Genomic DNA, 7,564 nt, shown 5'->3' with positions numbered 1-7,564 from the left:
CTTTCTTTATCCATTCATCTGTAGATGGACATTTAGGTTGCTTTCATGTCTTGGCTAGTGTAAATAGTGCTTCTATGAACATTAGGGTGCAAGTGTCTTTTTGAATTAGAGCTTTCTCCAGATATATGCCCAGGAGTGGGATTGCAGGATCATATGGTAACTCTACTTTTAGTTTTTTAGGGAACTTCCATACTGTTCTCCATAGTGGCTACACCAATTTACATTCCCACTAACAGTGTAGGAGGGTTCCTTTTTGTCGACACCCTCTCCAGCATTTATTACTTGTAGACTTTTTAATGATGGCCATTCTGACTGGTGTGAGGTGATTCTTCATTGTAGTTTTGATTTGCATTTCTCTAATAATTAGCGATGCTTAACATCTTTTCATGTGCCTGTTGGCTATCTGTTTATACTTTTCCTTTAGTGGTAAAGCGTGCTTCATGAAATCTGTAATCTTTTGTAAGGTGAGGGATATTCAGATGGGAATTTAAGGTAGTGTACCCCAGTGACAAAATTCCTAGTTACCCTGCCAGTTAATTATTGGTTTAAGGACAGATTACATTGGTAGGGTTGCAAAGCACAGTTTTCACATTCTCTATTTCATTAAATCCTCAAAGCCATCCTGTGAGGTATCACACAAAGCTACTCAAGGCTAAAGGTATGAACGTGGCCCTTTGATTACACACTACCTCTAGGTCAGATGTGTGCAATACAATAAAATAATAATTTCAACTCATCCTTAATGAGCCCTGTGTGCCAAATACTACAGTAAGCATTTACACCCATTAAATCATTTAGTAGCTATCTCCAAGCCCTATGACAAAGGAAATTTTAGTATCTATATTTCAAGAAACTGTGAATCATTCATCCATATTGTCTGCTAATAACTAGGCAGGTTCTAAATATCAAAAGGCAATCAATGAGGTAATGAGATAGCGAGACTATAAATTCGTAGTTTCAGGATTCCACAGGTGTATATTTAAGCGCTGTAATTCTATCCTAGATCTCTAATCTTTTCCATGTGATTCTCATGATGTTTCATTACTTTTAACTCTCGGATACCATGACTTTTTTTAATCCAGTTTTTGACCTACTTCCAGTGATTTTTCCATCACTATTTAACAACATAGGGATCTATTTATCCATGAATGTTTAAAGTCACTTTAAAACAGTGTCAGACTATTCCTTTTGACCTCTTCTTTGTCTCTCCACTAACATTTTCGTTATAGTGTATGTTTTTATACATCATTTTCATCATACAGTATTTTATTTATATTTACAGTGATTATTAAGTTATGTGTAGGAAAAGATTATAGAAGAAAGAAAATCTTTTTATCTGACCTCAAAACATTTGGATAAAACTTATGGACAAGTCAATCCATCAAATTTTGACTGTATATTTAAAAAGTTCACAGGATTGAATGAAGGCTACACACTTCATTCGGATATTTAATATCTGTCAGTTACAGTGTTTATTAAAATTTACATGCTTTTAAGGTTGGTTTAAGTGGGAGACTGAGAGAAATTGATTACAAAGAGAAATCTAGCTGCTTCTATAACCACCAAACTAGTTATCTCCAAAGTTTAGAGAAGGCTCCCAGATGAAATGCTCTCTGATTTTCCTGCATATATTAGGTACTGTGATGTACACACATTCCAACATTCCCTAAGAATGGATAGCTTTTAAAACAAGTGTCTTTTTACTTACCTTATTATGATAGATATCGTTTAAGGTAAAAGAATTGTGAAGGAACACACTTGAATTTTTCAAACTTTCAGAGAGGAACAGAGAAACTGTAGTATGCAGATGAGTATTTAAGAATTAGCTTTTACCATTGGCTAGTTACCATTCTAATTACCAAATTAGAATTTACCATTTGATACAATGCTGCAAAAAAAAACACAACCCAGATTGGGAAGACAGTAGTAGATAACATCAAGAATGCTTTGTGGGTGTGCTATTTGATTATATTTCTGAGACTCTTGGGCACTGTTTCAAACAGTCCATTTATGCTTATCCCAGATGAGTTAACAGACAAAGTTCCTTGGGACAGAGTTCTCCATGGAAATGCTTATGTACAATTAGTTATCTATTGAATTGAGGTTGGTAGGAAGTCTCTTCTGTTACATTTGTTTAAAATAAGCTCATTTGATTTCCCAGCACATGGGGAACGAATTTTATTTTATTTTATTAATTTATTTTCCTTTTTTATGTTTCTTTTATTGTCATTTTTTTTTTTTTTTTTTTTTGTGGTATGCGGGCCTCCCTCTGCTGTGGCCTCTCCCGTTGCTGAGCACAGGCTCCGGACGCGCAGGCTCAGCGGCCATGGCTCACGGGCCCAGCCGCTCCACGGCACGGCACGTGGGATCCTCCCAGACCGGGGCGCGAACCCGGTTCCCCTGCATCGGCAGGCGGACGCGCAACCACTGCGCCACCAGGGAAGCCCTATTGTCATTTTTTTAATCGACATGCAATATTACATTATGTTCAGGTGTACAACGTAATGATTTGACATTTGTATACATTTTTATACTTCTACCCACTTTTCAATTAGACTGTTTTTTGTTGTTGAGTTGTATGAGGGAGGTCTTTGTATACTAAACTTTGGATGCTAAACTCTGTTTGGATATATGATTTGTAAATATCTTTTCCCATTCTGTAGATTGCCTTTAATTTTTTTCATGGATTCCTTCACTGTGCAGAAGGTTTTTAGTTTGATGTAGTCTCATTGATTCATTTTTGCTTTTGTTGCCATTGCCTTTGGAGTCAGAGCCGAAACATTATCACTAAGAGCGATGTCAAGTAGCTTACTGACTGTTTTCTTCTAGGAATTTTATGTGTTTTGGTCTTATATTTGAATCTTTAATCCATTTTGTGTTAATTTTCTGTATGGTATAAGATTGTGGTCCACTTTCATTCTTTTGTATGTAGCTTTCCAATTTTTATTGTCTTTTCCCTCTTATTCTTGCCTCCTTTGCCATAAATTAATTGACCATGTGTGGGTCTCTATTTTGTTACATTCATCTGTGTGGTTGTTTTTATGCTAGACACTATAAGTCTGATTATAGTTTGAAATCAGGGAGCATGATGCCTCCCACTTTGTTCTTTTTTCTTAAGATTGCTTTGGCTATTCAGAATCTTTTGTAGTTCCATACAAAGATTTAAAATTATTTGTTCTAGTTCTGTGAAAAATGCCAGTGGAATTTGATAGGGATTGTATTGAATCTCTATATTACTTTGGTTTATATGGACATTTTTAACAATATTAATTCTTTCATTCCATGAGCGTCGAATATATTTCCATTTATTTGTGTGTTCTTTAGTTTCTTTCATCAGAGTCTTACAGTTTTCAGTATACTGGTCTTTCACTTTGGTTAAATTTGTTTCTAGGTATTTTATTCTTTTCGATGCAATTGTATATGGGATTGTTTCCTTAATTGCTCTTTTGGATAATTGTTGGACAATAGTTTTAAATAGGATACAGTTAGAGCAAAGCTAGTTTGAGTAAATGATTCTGGAGGATTTAAATGTGAGTTCCTTAAATATCTTACTTTGTTTATTTGTAGAATATCTCACATAAGATTTAATATTTCTGGCCATACAATAAAGGGGCACAAAAATTAGTTGAAGAGAGAAGTAAAAAAACATAAGTGGTCTTTCCAGTGAGGTGGAATGTAGTGACATTAAAAAATCTTTTAAAATATTTAATGATTTTCTAATATAAAGACTAAAGGACCGTCTCTCGCTGAACCTCTCACTCTGTTTCTCTTTGTCTTTCTTTCTGTCATACATACACATCCCACATAACAGCAGTCAGATTTGTATACAAACCTTAAGATTAAAAAGTGACACATATAATCCACGAGTACATTATTTTGAGACAGAAATTAAAATGCACTGAATAACAGGTAAAAAGAGATATGTTTCCCTTTGACATCCTCCTCTTATGGTTCATGATCCCACCTCTTTCCCTAAAGGTAACCACTGGTATCATATGAATGTGTATTGTTCCACATTACTCATGTGATGGGTAGATATTTCACTCTCTTTCCTCCACCTCAGTTCCATTCTTTATCACACTATGTTTGTTCTACCCTATGCTGTCCCTCTAGAGTCTGAATCAAAAGGATTCCCTGATATATGGCTTCTGGTTGGGTTCAGCCAATGGGAATGACCAGTTGAGGATTAGAGAATAAGGGAACAGCTAGTTTGGGTTCTTTTCCCTTTGCTCCCTCTCAGCTGGGACACATGAGGCTGCCTGTGTTGCTCAACCAAAGTCATAGTTCCTGGAGGTAGCCACACATTCTCTTTTCCTGGTTTCTTGTACCACTTCCCCACTTTGCTACTTCAGGCCTTGGGTTTGTGACAGACTCCCCACTGTGGCTAGCTCCAGAGTAGTGCATGCATAGTTCAATATAGAAATCCCTTATTGGTGTTCCCAAATCCTTCTCACACCTTTGTCAGTACTTCCTTTGTTCAACTTTCCTCATTATCCCAGTTGGAATGTACCATCTATTTTAAGCTGGGATCATAGCTGATATAACACTCCATTTACAAACAGACCAAGATCATTTCCAGCTTCAGTACTTTTGAGTTACTCTTTCTTCTGCCTAAAATGCTCTTGCCCTGATTTCATCATGGCTGACTCCTTCCAGTCTTTTAGTTTTGACTTAAAGATCATCTTCTAAGAAGAATTACCCAATATGAATTTACTATCCAATCTCTCTATACCATATTCTCTTTCGATTTTCATCAAAAGATTATTTTCTTATTTATTTTGCTTTCTAAGTCTCTCTCTGAAGAATGTAAATTCTTCATGTAAAATCATGACAGTAGTAACTCAAAAAATACCGTGGAATCATACATATTATTATGTCACTTGATTTTCAATGCACACACACACACAAGCACACACACTTTTTCATGGCAGAGAAATTGACAAATCAATAAAAAATCTTTCTTTTTAAAACACAACTCTTTCTGATATAGTTTTGCTGCATTCCATATGTTTTGGTATGTTGTGTTTCTGTTTTCATTCTTCTCAAATTATTTTCTCAGAAATTTGTTTCTTCTGAGACATTTATTATTCAGTAGTGCGTTATCTAATTTCCACATACTCATGTGTTTCACAATATTTTTCTTATTGATTCTAATTTCAATCCATTGTGTTTACAGGGCATACTTTCAGTCATTTTAAATTTATTGTGACTTGTTTCATGGCCCAACTAATGGTTATTATTCTGTTGAATGTTCCATGTGCACTGAGAAATATATGTATTCTGCTTTTGTTGGGTCAAGTGTTCTATAGATGTCTTTTAGGTTTAGTTTGTTTATAATGTTGTTCAGATCTTCTATTTCCTTGCTGATCTTCTATCTAATTGTCCTATCCATTATTTTAAGTGCGGTATTGAGGTTCAACTATCATTGTGGAATTATCTATTTCTCCAATCATTTCTATTAGTTTTTACTTTATACATTATGGCAATCTGTTTCTAGATGCATACATGTTTGTAATTGTTATATCTTCTTGATGGATAGACCAAATTTATCATTATAATTTTTTTGGTCTGTAGTAGTAATTCTTGTCTGTATGTCTATATTCTGTGCTATCAGTATAGCTATTAGTTCTGTCTTTTTTCCCATTTATTTATTTATTATTATTTTATTGAATTGTAGTTCATTTACAATATTATACTAGTTTCAGGTAAACAGCATAGTGATTCAATATTTTCACAGATTATACTCCCTTAAAAGTTATTACAAGAAAATGACTATAATTCCCTGTGCTATATAATATATTCTTGTTGCTTATCTATTTTATACATAGTAGATTGTATCTTTTAATTCCAGACCCCTTTCATCTTCCCTCCCCACTTTGGTAACCACTAGTTTTTTTTCTGTGAGTCTGTTTCTGTTTTGCATATACATTTGTTTGTATTATTTTTTTAGATTCCACATATAAATGATATCATACAGTATTTGTGCTCTCTCTTGGTTACTGTTTGATTGAATTTATCTTTTTTCATCTTTTCTGTTTCAACCTATTTGGGGTTTTTAATCTAAATTGAATATCTTTTAGATAGCATATAGTTGGATAATGATTTTTTAATCCATTCTGTCAATCTCATTTTTTTGATAAATTAATAGATGACTTTTCAGAAATTTTAGGTCTGCAGAAAAATTGAGCAAAAATTACAGAAAATTCCCATATACCCTCCTTTTCCCTACAAACAGTTTCTCCTATTATTAACATCTTGTATTAGTGTGTTACATTTGTTATAATTGTGAACCAATATAAATGCATTATTTTCAGCTAAAGTCCATAGTTTACATTAGGGTTCACCCTTTGTGTTGTACATACTATGGGTTTTGACAAATGTATAATGACATATATACTCTATTACAGTGTAATACACAATAGTTTCACTGTCTTAAAATTCTCTGTGCTCCAACTATTCATCTCTCCCTCCCCTGAGCTCTGGGCAACCACTTCTCTTTTACTGTTTCCAAGGGTTACCTTTTTCAGTATGTCTTACAGTTGGAATCATATATAACATAGCCTTTTCAGATTGGCTTCTTTCACTTAGTAATATACAATACATTTAAGGTTCTTCTATTTTTTTTTTGGGTTAGATAACTCATTTATTCCTTAAATAATAATCCAATGTATGGATGTAGCACACTTTGATTTTGTTTATCCATTCACCTATTGAAGGACACCCTGGTGGCTTCAAAGCTTTGGCAATTATGAATAAAGCTATTCTAAACATTTGTGTTCAGGTTTTTGCATGGACATAAGTTTTCAAGTCATTTGGCTCAATAACAAGAAGAATGATTGCTGGGTTGTATGGCAAAAATATACTTAGTTTTGTAATTAACTGCCAAATTGTCTTCCAGAGTGGCTCTGCAGTTTTGCATTCCTGCAGGAAATGAATGTTGGTGTTGTCAATGTTTGGGTTTTAGACAATCTAGTAGGTATGCAGTGATATCTAGTTCTTGTTTCAATTTGCAATTCCCTAATGACATATCATTAGGGAATTCTTCTTTGTTGAGGTGTTTGTTCAGATTTTTTGCCCATTTAAAAATTCAGTTGTCTCTTTTCTTTTTTTTTTTTTGAATTTTATTTATTTATTTTTTTATACAGCACGTTCTTATTAGTTATCCATTTTATAAATATTAGTATATAAATATCAGTCCCAATCTCCCAATTCATCACAGCACCACCACTACCTCCACCACCGCTTTCCCCCCTTGGTGTCCATACGTTTGTTCTCTGCATCTGGGTCTCAGTTTCTGCCCTGCAAACGGGTTCATCTGTACCGTTTTCTAGGATCCACATATATACGTTAACATACGATATTTGTTTTTCTCTTTCTGCCTTACTTCACTCTGTATGACAGTCTCTAGATGCATCCACGTCTCTACAAAAGACCCAATTTCGTTCTTTTTTATGGCTGAGTAATATTCCATTGTGTATATGTACCACATCTTCTTTATCCATTCATCTGTCGATGGGCATTTAGGTTGCTTCCATGACCTGGCTATTGTAAATAGTGCTGCAAT

General features: G+C 34.3%; 1 long non-coding RNA gene across 1 annotated transcript in view; it reads left to right on the top strand.

The window, feature by feature from the left end:
- LOC114484274 (uncharacterized) overlaps positions 1 to 7,564 on the top strand; it is a 71,525-nt gene that overhangs the window by 47,252 nt on the left and 16,709 nt on the right. The gene's annotated exons all lie outside the window — the stretch shown is intronic.

The sequence above is a fragment of the Physeter macrocephalus genome, chromosome 18, assembly GCF_002837175.3.
Source record: "Physeter macrocephalus isolate SW-GA chromosome 18, ASM283717v5, whole genome shotgun sequence".
NCBI classification, from domain to species: Eukaryota; Metazoa; Chordata; class Mammalia; order Artiodactyla; family Physeteridae; genus Physeter; species Physeter macrocephalus.
Note: the sequence above shows the minus strand (reverse complement) of the source record. Positions and strands in the feature narration are given on the sequence as shown.